Raw genomic sequence first — 12,706 nt, 5'->3', positions numbered from 1 at the left:
GCCACATCTGCTTCTTCAAGTTGTCTTTTCTTTGTTGATGTCTCACAAGGATGTCAAACTTTAGTCTCTAGGAATTGAGTTCCATTGGGAGAAATGAGATTTGTTATTTAGAGTGTATAGAATAAGTGTTATGGTAAATCATAATCCAGGATAAGGAGGAGGACCTATTTCTTTTAGCAGCAAAATAACTTAAATCATAGACCTAGTGTTGAAATCTTATACTGTTGCAAAATTAAATAAAAAATGATTGTTTCCTGGTTTCAACATTGTAGACAAATAAGAGAGTTGATATATTTGACTGTGTGACTCCCTTTCCTTTCCTTGTGATTATATATTGTGTAATTATTTTATTCAATCGTTCAACAAATATTTATTGAGCTGCTACTACACGTCAGGAATGGTGATCAAGATGGACACAATTCTTGACCTTGTTCAGTTTACATCGTTTCTGGAAAGACAGACTAGGAGCAAGCAAATAAAGAAATGAATAGAAGAATTTCAGATTGTGGTATATGCTAGGAAGGAAATAAATAAGGTGCTGAAATAGAAAAGAATTGGGAAAGGAGGTTGCTTTAATTAAAAAATACAGCCATAGAAGCCCCCTCTGCAGAAAGAATTTCTAAACTGAGACTTAAAGGAAAGAAGATTCTTAAAGGAAAGTTTCATATATTCATAGAATGGGGGAAGAGCATAACAGGCTGAGGAAATTGCCCATGCAAAGACTTGAGATGAGAAAGAGCTTGGTGTGTTTGAAGAACTGTGGAGTGAGTGACACGGCTAGAACATAGTCAGTGAGATGAATGTGGTTGGGAAATGATTATTATTGCTCTTGCCTTATTGAAATGTGATTACACTGTTGGGTCTGAAATTACATTGGCATAGTCACTGCCATCTTGCTTGCCACTGCCTAGGGATAAGGTGTTCCCTTTCAAGAAAATCCAGGATGGCCTATAGAGAGAACATGGGTGAGTGGGGTGTTATGGGCTAAATGTTTGTGTCCTCCTCAAATTCATATATTGAAGTCCAGATCCACAATGTGATAGTATTTGGAGGTGGGGCCTTTGGTAGGTAACGAGGTCATGAGAGTGGAGCCCCCATGAATGGGATTAATACCCTTTTAAGAAGAGACAGGAGAGAGATGATCTCTGTTTCTCTCTCTCAGTCATGTGAGGATACAATGATTTGCCAGGTCGAGGGCCCTCACCAAGAACTTGACCCTGCTGGCACCCTGATCTTGGACTTCCAGCCTTTAGAACTGAGGGAAATAAATGTCTGTTGGTTAAGCCACTCGTGTATGGTAGTCTGTTATGTTATAGCAGCCCACGATGGCTAAGACATAGAAGTAAAAAGTCTTGGGATGCTTTAAAAAGGGAGGAAATTGAATGAGTGGTTTGTTTCTGCTCAGCAGTAATGAGAACAGCAACCAACCTTCAGAGGTCACAGAACCAGAAGATGGTCAAGATGCTGGAGAAATTATTCCATCCCTTTGGGCTAAACAGGAACCTATACCAGAGAAACTTGACAGTTTACATGGTTTATGATCATTATATTGGTTTCCTTTTTTGCTCACTCTTAAATACAAAGAGAAATTACCTAACTTTTTCAGTCGGCCTCAGCTGCGCTCAGGGGAACTACTGGAAGGTTTCCACTCATTCTCCCTTCACAGGGCTTGGGCTAAGGGATAAAGGAGTGGTCCCAGATGGTGATGGCAGCAGGAATCAGAGGGAAGAAGAGGAGGAGAGAAGGAGAATAAAGTCTGTTCGGTCAGCTTCCCTCCTCGTCTTCTTCAATTGAGTCAGTTATTACTCAATACATGTGGCTTACCAAGGTGACCTAAAAATACTGGGATTGGACTTCATCCTGCCCACTGAGTTCATTTCATTGAGCACCTACTCTATGCAAAGCCCTGTGATAGATAACTTTGGAGATATTAATATGAATTACATACTGACTCTCACCTTAAGGAGCTTGAAAATGTTGGGAAGAGTTTTCATGTATATAAATCAGTGCCATGATAACTCAAAGCAGGGACAGATTATTTCTGGAGGGAGGAATCTGGAATGGTTTTATGAATGAGGAGAAATTTAAGTCAGGCTTTGAATTATCGGTGGGATTTGGGTGACAGATATGAGAGTGGAAAGGAATCCCAGGCGTGGAGAACATCCTCATAGACAAGGCAGGGGGATTCACTTGTTGGTGTCTGCAAATTGTTGGTGCCTGGGAAGCCCGTTAAAAATGCAGATAGTTAAGACATAACCCGAGAGATTCTGATTAACAAAGCCAAAGCTTGATCCTAAGAATCTGAATTTTAAGGGCACATCAGATGAATCTGATGCAGAGAGTCCAAGGACCACCCTTGGAGGAATGCTGGTGCAGAGGAGAGAAGGTGAACCCCAGAAGAAGGAATATTTGTTGAAGGGCATTAGTGTGGGATAAACTTGGCAATGTCGGTAGGAGCCATACACATAGAAAGTCTTCAATGATAAGCGCTTTATTTTGCAACATAGCTACCATTTTTTGAGCGCTCACTCTGACCTACATCCTCAAAAGAACATTGTGAGAAAGTGATTTTAGTCCCGTTTAACATAAAGGCACCTAATCTATGATGAGGTTAAGTGATGTGTTCAAGTTTCCCCATATGGTAAGTGGCAAAGCGGGGATTCAAACCCAGGTGGTTCAATAGGTTATGGGTAACAGGGGTCAATGTTATTAAAACTGAGATTTAATTGGCTGCATGTTGGAAGAGAAGAAACTGATGGTGGGGAATCTACTGAAATGGCACAGCTGAGGATTAGGTACAACAGATCTGCCCAGTGGAGGAGAGGGGAGATGTTGCAAGAATACCCAGAACTTTTTGTGAGATTGAATCATATGGGGTTGAGTGGACCAACCAGACTTCTCAGTCTCATGATTTCAGCAAGGTGGCAGAGGCCTTGCACAGCCACTTCTGAAAACTTTTTCCCTTTGGGATTCTGAGAACATGGGTGTTGTCACCACTGTTAGTGATGTATTGACTCTCACATCTCTCTAGCATACAGAGGGGCAGTAAGAGGTAAGAACAGAGGCGTTGAAGTCAGACTTCCTGGGTTCAAATCCTGACATACCGCTTACTGCCTGAATGACCTTGAGCCAGCTTGTTTAATCTCTTTATGCCTCAGTTTTCTCAGCTGTAAAATGGAGAGATAATATCAGCATCTTCAAACAATTGATATGGGATTTAAATGAAATAACATGTGTAAAAGGCCTAGAACCACTTCTGGCACAGAATAAACACTCACTAAATGTTAGGATTTACTAATATTGCTCCTATTTTATTTTGAATTTTATTTTTGCTCTTTCAATTTCTAGGCCTTGTGAAACTTGGACATGCCTCTTGCTAATTTTACAAGCCACAGGCTTATTTGTTTACCACTGAGAGAAGTTCCTGTATCAAGTAACTGTCTTTTGAGGAGCATGGTGATGGAGAGTGATCAAGGAGAAATCTCTCTTCTGATTAATTTTATTGTCCTTGCAGCATGTGAAGATTAAGAAGTAGGCTGGTAATTCAATCCTAGAAGGAAATTGAAATATTAAAGAAGCAATCTATTGCTGCAATCACATCAGACTTGGCTCTTCCAATGGCAATGAGAAGCTCCATCACGGGTAGGATTTCCAAGCATCTCCACGTCTTGGTTTGTGCAACCTTAGAGCACAACAGAACAGCTGTAGAGTATGTTGAAGAAAGTGAGAAGTCTGGTCTCTTCAAGCAAGTAGCCTTCTGTCGGTAGAAGCCATTTATTAAAAAATAATTAGCCCAGAGGTAGAAGGGTATAGTTGAAGAGAGTGTGGGAACCTGGAGAAATAAAAACATAGTTACTAGCAGGAATTGGATCAGGTGCTAGGGGAAATGAGGACAGTGGGGCACATACTTCTTCAGGGCAGCTGAATCCATCTTGAGCTAGACTCAAGTAATGGACTTGACCCACCTCAAGGAGCCCACTCGGCATCAGACAGGGCCTAAGCTAATTTGGAAACTTCTGACACTCTTAGAGTAATTGAGAGTCAATTTGGCCAAAGGCAAATTCCTGCCAATGGTGAAGTCATTTTTCAGAATTTTCCTTGCTTACCCAAATCCTGCAGCTAAAGGAAATAAGTGAAATTTAAGCAGTATATTGGACTCCCAGAGTAAGACTCCTAAGGTAGAAAATGAACACCAACTTACAGAACCTTAGTCCTTTTCAGAAACCCATGGAATTAATGAAATCCAGCTCTCTCTCCCGAGTTGACCCTAGTTTTCCTTTCTTCATTCCAGGCCCAAGACTGAGAATCAGGTTTTTAAAAATGTGTCTGAGCCTGCTTTGGAGTTGGTTCATTCTCGTTGCCCACAGGCAGAGAAACTATGATCAATGAATAGGAGTTATAGGGAGGTATCTATGGATTCAGAGTGGGGAAGAATGTTTTAGTAATCATAGCTGCCCACCAATGGAACAGACTGCCTTGTGAGACAATGATAATAGTAATATCAGGTTAACATTTAATGAGCATATACTCTGTACCAGACACAGAGCTAAGTCCTTTACACGCATTATCTTATTTGGTCCACAGCATAGCTCATTTTACAGATGAAGAAACTAAGGTGTAGAATGGTTAAAGTCTCTGCCTAAGGTCACACAATTATTCTACATCATTATCCCTGGGATGGGACAGGGGCTGGTAAACAGAGACTGCATGTTTGAAAGAATGAATGAAGGAATGAATTTGATTAAGTTCTAGAGATGTTTTTGAAAAGCTACTTTGCGCCAGACATTGTGTTTGGAATTTTCGGGTAAACAAAGACCAATATGATCTAGATTATGGCTGCAAGATCTTCCCAGACGAATAGGAAAAATTTAGCAGATGCTTTGTAATTTATAAAATTAAACATTTACAAAGTTACAAAAAATGTGGCGGAAGCATTCGGTTGCATTTTCAGGTGGAAATGGACCTAGGGAAAGCTTCCTGAATAAAGTGGCATTTCAATTGAACATCGATGGATCAAGTGCGAAGGGAGTTGGAGACAGCTTGGGGACTGAAAAGTATTCCAAGGTATGGTATTCACATTTTATTCACCAGGGTATGACGAATTCATTAGTGATTTTTCTAGTAGAGAGTGATCTGGAAGTACCAAGAATTATCTGCTAGCTAGAAATGAAGAGATTTAGTTAAAAGGAAAAGCAGGGATCAGAGGCCAGTTAGATATTCTGGAGTGTGGAAACAAGATCCTAGACTGGGGTGACATGAGGGATGGGAGAGGGGCAGGCAGCTGGAAGCAAGTTTTTAAGGGAGAATTAATTAGTGGGAAGTAGAGAGTTTGACAAAAAGGATAGAACCAGTGATGATTCTTAGGTTTTTAAACTGCTTATCTTGGAAATGGTGATACCATATAACTAGGGACAAGGAGACAATTTGGGGCCCTGGAGTATGGAGAAAGAAAGGAATGAAAATTTGATCATGGATTCACCATCTATATGGGCTCATGAAAAACTCTTTTATTTTTTTCCTGGTTTCCAGCCAGGGTAGGTAGGGGTTGCTAGATTGCTAGGTTCTAGCAATCGGTGTAGTCAACTAGCTGGTGTTAACTACAACAGGTATTTATCAAATCTGCTGACCAAGTCTGTGTGGCTGGGGCACAGCCATGAGCAAGACAGCTTCAATCCTTGCCCTCGTGGAACTTACATTCCTGTGGAGAGACAGACATTATATGTACAATTACACAAGTAATTAGTGAATTACAAGCATGGCAAGTGCTTTGGAGGAATGATAATCTGAACTAGTCTTGGGCCAAGGTTCCATGAGAAATGAAATTCACATTGATACCTGAATGGTAAGTAGGTTAGTCCTGGCATACAGTTTTTAATTTGAGGGCTCTGTTTCCTTGTAATTATAATAAAAGTGGGAAAAGATGTGCACACTTTAGGCTGCTTGGACCTGCAAACTCTAACTTTTGATGAAATTCTTGATGCAGGTAGAAGAGGTCTTATTGATGAGAGGTGTTGACCACATACATCTTGCCAATATCAGCTCTTCCTTCTGCTGACTTCACCAACTGCCTTGTCAGTTGGCCTTAGGTTGCCTGGGTTATTCTTAAATTAAATTCTGAAAATGTGCTTCATTTTCTCCAAAGTAATGACTTGGGGAAGGCCAGAAAAGATGCTGTGGTAAGAGAATGACATTGGAATGTAGGGCTGAGGGCTGAAACTCTGGCTGGAGATCACTCAGCCTGCCCACAGCTCTAAAAATGCACAGTTTGACTGTAATGCTGGAAAATATCTCCTCATGTTTTGGCTTCTTCCTGCAGAAAAGAGAAAGTTAAAATCAGGGATGGCAGCAGTATTATTAATTCAGGAATCTTAGCACTCCAGCACCTCTCATTTTGCCCTAATATTAAAAAAAATTATTTCACAGTGAATTTGTCCCGGACATTATGCAGGTTATTAAGAAAAGGGAAGGAAAAAGAGAAGGGAGGAGGCAGAACTGGAGACTGAGCACACACTGGAGACTATTCAGAAATGCTGTTTCCCCTGAGAGACAAGTCTGAAGTGGACTTGAAGGCCAATCCGTTGATGGCACTTCTGTCGTTTTCCATTGCATGTTGCCTTGTTGATTTGATTATCGGATCCTTTGTCCTAGTACGTGGAGGCAAATGCCAAAGTTGATCCAAGGGGCTTGGAATTGGGCTGAACTCTTCATCACTGTGATCCAAACATCTCAGCTGCCTTCAGTTTTCTTATTGTAAGAAAATCACGGTTTTGCTTGTGTTGATAATTGGACCCTCAAGGGGGTATTCAGTCTTATATGAACCCAATAAAATGCCAGCCACTGGGGAGAAAGGGCAATGTCCATATTGAAGCCTTCTTTATTTTCTTTTGTAAAGAATGAGATAGAACTACTGAGATCTTCAAGGTATCTTTTTCACTGCAAGTTCCTTTTACAGGTGACACATGTCTTCATTTAAAGACACTGCCTGAGCACCTGCTGTTAGGTGTGGTCATGGGCTGGGTGTGATGGGCAGTACAAAGATGAGGAGACATATATTTCTCCCAAGACTGTGAGCTTCCGGAAGGCAGGAAGTAAGACAAACATAAGTTGCTGCATTATGAGGTTAACATATGGATATTATTATAATAACAGAAAATCTTTATTGATGACCTATCACTTGGCAAGCACTGCGCTATCCTAGGCTCTGAGGACCTCAGAGTTGTGATCAGTGAAAAGCTGTTAAGGCTCTCTGGGGTTTGGAAGAGCAAGAGTTCACTTCTGACTAGACAAGTGGAGAAGGTTCTTTGAAATGGTGCTATTGAGTAGATTTCAAATAGGTTTCAAAGAATAGAAAAGATTTTTATAACCAGAGATGGTGGGGTGGGTGATTTGAAGTGGAGGAGATGGGCTGAGCAAAAATATTCATGTTTGGCAAAGGATAAGCATCTGCCTTGGCTCAGATAGCCTTTATATAGAGCAGTGGGTCTTTTATTGAAATATAACATAAATATAAATACATATACAAATCGCATGCACTGCTCAAGGAATTTTGATAAACTGAATACACTCATGTGACCAACATCCAGATGATCAAGAAACTGAACATTATAAGCCTCTCTGAAAGCCCCCTCTCACTCAACTTCCACTTACTGCCTCTACACCGCTCATGGTAACCCTTCTCCTGACTTCTAACAGCATAGGTTAGTTTTCCTTGTTTTTAATGTTACGTCAGTGGAGTTACACAGAGGGTGCTTTTGAGGTTTCTGGCTTCCTTGCTCTGTATTGCCTTGTCAGATTCATCCTGTTGTGTGCTGTTGTAGTCTGTACACGTTTATTGCTGTGTCATATTCTACTGTGTGACTGTACGATAGTGGATTTGTCCATTGCACTCTTGTTGGCTTTTGGGTTGTTTCCACTTTGGAGAAATATGAATGTGCTTTTATGACCATTCCTGTATAATGTTTATTGATGAACACATGGATGCATTTCTGTTGAATATGTATCTAGGAATGGAATTTCTGGATTGTTGGATTGAAAATCCCTTTTTAATAACAAAAACACCCATCCCGTATGATTCTAATTATGCTTTTAATATTCCTAGATTGAGAAATGTACAATGATAGATATCTACTGTGAATTTGATAACACTTTTGAATCAAGTGGTATATTATCAATCACAGAACAATCTTATATGTGCATGATGTATTTTGTCTGCAGACAAGGCTTGATGTGCATATGGATACACAGATCCCTTGCAATACCCCGGAGTCCCCAACAGGGAGCCACAGACTTAGGTGAATGGCAGGGTGTGAGGCCAAGGAACGATCATCGATTTAGTTCACTGACATTTCTGCTGCTCTAGGCCAAGTCTCTAGTCTGAAATCTAGTGGGATTTTTTTTTTTTCCTCTTTCTCTTTTCTTTTTCTCTGAGAAGTCACATATGTGCTCCCTAACTATAATGCAACAAATGCGTTATTACAAAGATGGTATGGCCAAGTGGAATGATTATGACCTTTCGAGGGGCATCTGGGCTTAAACTCACAACCTGCCACTTACTAGTTGTGTGAATAAGGTAAAGGATGAATTGTCTATGAGCCTCAATATACTCATCTGTAAAATGGAAAGGAGAATACCTACCTAGTATATGGACCGTGAAAATCAAATAAGATAATGTATGTCAAATGTATCACACTGTGTCTTCTCACTGAATGATAACTACAGTCATTGTTTTCATCATGATTTTCATCATCTTTTCCTATCTGTGTGTCTTCTCCTTGGGGTTATGTTCTTTTTCTGGGTGTATAGTACTCTTGTTTCATCTCATAATGCCTGCTACCATCCCCATTATTCCTATAACTAAGGAAAAACGTTTTGACTGCTCAACTCCTTGTGCCTTAGGCATCTTTCCCGTCAGATCTCTAAACAAATTTTCTGTGTCCATGATCCCTTTTCATCAGCCCTGCTGGTGACCAGAGAAAATTTGATAAGTTCATTTTAGCTGGAGTGCTTATGGTTGATAACAACTTCATATGTTTCCTATCTCCCTTGACAGTTACCTTCTGTGTTTTGATCCAGAGAAAAGAGTTGAATGGTAGACTTTCTGGTCCTGGGACAGCTTTCTGAGGGAAGCCTTTGTTTTTGGTCAAAGGGGACATTTTCTATCCCCGTCTTAAAGCATTCTTTGTCAGAGACCTCCTATTCAATCTCCAGAGGGTGCTTAGTACCTGAAGGGTTATGAACACTGTATGGAGTAGGCAGAATGTCTATGCAGAGGGGCTTAGCTAGAGGGATCAGAGGTGGAAATGTTGAGATGAGCTAATATTTTCCGCTAACAGGAGCTCCACAGAGTGAGGCCATGGAAGATGGAGAACAACCTCATCAGAGGGACTCTCCACCCTTCAGAACTAAATCTGGTCTCAGAGCTGAGCAAGGAGAGAGTCTGGTCTGGTCATTTGTCTGGGATTGAGGTTAGACCACAGGACAGTGGGAAGTTTCTGGCAATGAGCGTGACAGGAGCTGAGGATCGAGAAGGCAATTAGGAAAGAGTGACAGGTCACACGCCTGAGAATGGATTTCTAGGCAATCGTGACTTTTGATGAAGAGCAGTCAGATGTAGTTGTGTTTTGAAGCACACAACTCTGGATCCAGCCAGTTCTGAAAATACTCAGAGCTGAGCAGATGGATTCTAACAAGTTATTCATCTATTTGTAATGCCTGTCCTGACCATTGTCCAACTGGCCTTAGAATCATCAGTCTCCGAGGAGGTGAAAGGGAGGGGCTGTACTTTCTCTACCTTAGTGGATATTTCTCTCCCTCCCAGTTTTATCAAGCCAGGTTGCCTGAAACCCCCATAGGCTTGCTCTCTCTGTGTGAAAGTATAAGCTTCTCTTGTGAGATTTCAAGCTTAAATGTCCTCCCTCAGCATGCAGAAGGGTGCACAATTCGCATATGGAGAAAATCGCATACACCAAAATCAAGCGTAGTTTCTTGAAAATCCTTCTGTTAAAAGAATAATCAGAAAATGTTTATCTGCCTGCTTGATATCAACTAATATTTAAAAAACATATTCAAGTTCCCTTAAAATTTCAGGGCTTGGAAATAAAAGGGGAAAAGAAGTTGTTGAGAAAAATGTGTTAGATTTTACTGAGCCCCAAATATCTGGAAAACAGTTTGAGATCTTTGGCCAAACTTGGAGCTCTAGTTAGATTTTCATACCCCAGCTATCGACAGCTAATTTCTTGAGCAAATTTATTCACTGTTTTTGAAAAAAAAAAAAGAAACAAATTGGCAGCCTGGAGCCACCTCAGACATGCAGCCTTTTCAGAAATTCCTGAGTTCAACTTTCTTAAGCATTTGTGTTTCCTTCTTAGCTCTCAAAGAACATTCTAGCAACATGACATATTATTTGTCTGTGACCTTTCACCAGAGGGCACAAAGATGGAGAAGCCCTGCTGGTTTTCTGAAGATAAGGCAAAATGTTTTATCTCTAACACAGACTTATTTCTCAAATTTTTTTTCTTTTTTTAAATAGAGTCAGAAGGAAGAAAAAGCTTAAACTTTTTTGATTTTGACAGTAGAATTTAGCTGCTTGTCTCAGGAGGAAAAAGTCTATGTCTGCTTAAAACTTGGAATCTTGAGCTTGAATCTGATTTCATTTATTAAAACCAAATCATTAGGACAGAGGAATTTTTAAGGCAGTGAACATACTCTGTATGATACTGTAATGATAGATACATATCATTATATATTTGTGCAAACCCATAGAAGGTACAACACCAAGAGTGAACCCTGTGGTAAACTATGGACTTTGGATGATAATGATGTGTCATTGAGTGATAACCAATGTGTCATTGATTTTAACAAATGAACTATGTGGTGAAGGATATTGACAATGGGGGAGACCATACCGCTGTGTGAGTAGAGGGTATATGGGAAATCTTTACACCTTCTCCTCAATTTTGCTGCCAATCTGAAACTGCTCTAAAAAAATTATGTCTTTAAAAAAATGGTCTATTTAGTGTCTGAAATAGACCTTAAATCTAGATTATCATTCCTGACTTGCTTTGTGAGAAACTCTTTGTTTGTGTTCTCCCAAAAGCAGGCCTTGAGATAAGAACTCATTAGGAAGTTGATAAGACTCTTTGAGAATCCTTCTGGAGGACACTCTTCACTGGAGGACGGGAAACCAGAGCATTTACACACCAACTCTTATTCTCTACACCCATGGCTGCACCCAGAGCAAGCATCTTTGGGACCAGAGGAAGTTCTTAGACAGTGATGGGAAACATAGGCACCCTGCAGGTGGGAAGCTGTCAGTGTGCTGGAAATAGCCCAGGGCAAGGGAGCACAGGTGGGTCAACGGGAGACAGGGAGGCATTGGCTGACCATGCTTCATGACTTGAGGCACATTTTCTAAATTTTTCTGAGCCACCATTTTCTCGTCTTTCATAAGGAGGAGTTGCAATTTCCAAACTGGGACCCCCGGATGACAGACCCCTTACAAAAACAGATCTTGGTCAAATAAGTTTAGGAAGTATTTGGTTGAACAAAATATTGTTTTAACTGCAGGGCATCTCAAAGCCTTTAATATCCAAGAGTGGGAGAGTGGGAGTGGTGTTTTTCTAAGATATTTGACCATGGACATCCCCATTATTGTTGTTATTTTTTCAGATGACATCTGTTAATATCTTGAGGATCTAATGGTGTGTTATTTACAGTTTGGGACATGCTACACTAGGTGGTTCTCGAGTCCAGCTGAACTATGTGGTTAAATGAGTAAACAATAATTCCAACTCTGGAACTCTAGCTTCCAAAGAGATATGGAAGGCTGAAATCTGAATGGTTCTAGGCTCTCCATATTCCTATTTTCATCTCTCTTATCTACTGGACTTCTGAGTCAGTTTTCTTTTGGTCAGAGATTTCTGGAACTGAAAAAACAAAAGAGGAAAACTAGAGTGTTTAGGAGAAGGTGCTGGAAAGTCATGTTGTGGGCATGATGGAGACAAGAGCCGGGTCAGAGGAACAAGGGGCTGGACTCTGGTCCCAGACAGACTGAGGCGTTCTCCCCTCTGCTGTGAAAGGCTCCTCTGTGGCTTTGGTGTGGGTGTTCTCAACTCTCGTGCCTCCCTAGAATTACCTGGGGAGCTTTAAAAAGAAGACCTGGACTTGAGACTCCTCCTCAGAGAGATTGATTCGATTGATCTGAGATAGAGCCTGGGCATCTGTATTTTTAAAAACTTCCCAGGTGAATCTCATGTGTAGTTATGGTGGAGACGTACTTTTTTGAAGAAGAGTTTTGTTCGTTTGTTCGTTTATGTTTCTTTAGTGTTTCTTAATGTTGTCAGAGAATATTATAGGCCAGAAAATGCTTAAATTGTGATTAAAAAACCCAACACAACAAGCTCCCAGGATGTGGTATTTCCAAGGGAGGGCAGAGGGAGATAACATTTGTGGTCACTCTGCTGTGCAGAAGAACCTGTGTATATATTCTGTTATTTAACACACACCCCACACTCACACACACACACACACAAACACACACACACATCCTGTGAAGAGGGATATTATGAAACTGATTTGCTCACAAGAATTCCGTGTTAGACTCCTATGGCTGCTGTAACAAATCACCACAAACTTAATGGCTTCAAATAATACACATTTATTATTTTGCAATTCTGGAGGTTAGAAGCCCAGAATAAGCCTTACAGGG

General features: G+C 40.6%; 1 long non-coding RNA gene across 8 annotated transcripts in view; it reads left to right on the top strand.

Moving 5' to 3' along the window:
* The window catches only part of LOC106834642 (uncharacterized), a 136,065-nt gene that overhangs the window by 61,110 nt on the left and 62,249 nt on the right, over nt 1-12,706 (top strand). For 7 of the 8 annotated variants that reach the window (XR_011498965.1, XR_011498961.1, XR_011498964.1 and 4 more), the window contains exons 5-6: nt 3,515-3,642; nt 4,952-5,064. This is a non-coding gene — a long non-coding RNA (uncharacterized lncRNA). Of the gene's footprint in view, nt 1-3,348; nt 3,643-4,951; nt 5,065-12,706 lie in introns of all 8 variants that reach the window. The other variant, XR_011498967.1, reaches the window with a different exon arrangement.

The sequence above is a fragment of the Equus asinus genome, chromosome 28 (genome assembly GCF_041296235.1).
Source record: "Equus asinus isolate D_3611 breed Donkey chromosome 28, EquAss-T2T_v2, whole genome shotgun sequence".
Lineage (NCBI taxonomy): Eukaryota > Metazoa > Chordata > Mammalia > Perissodactyla > Equidae > Equus > Equus asinus.
This window is presented reverse-complemented; position numbering and strand designations above follow the sequence as displayed.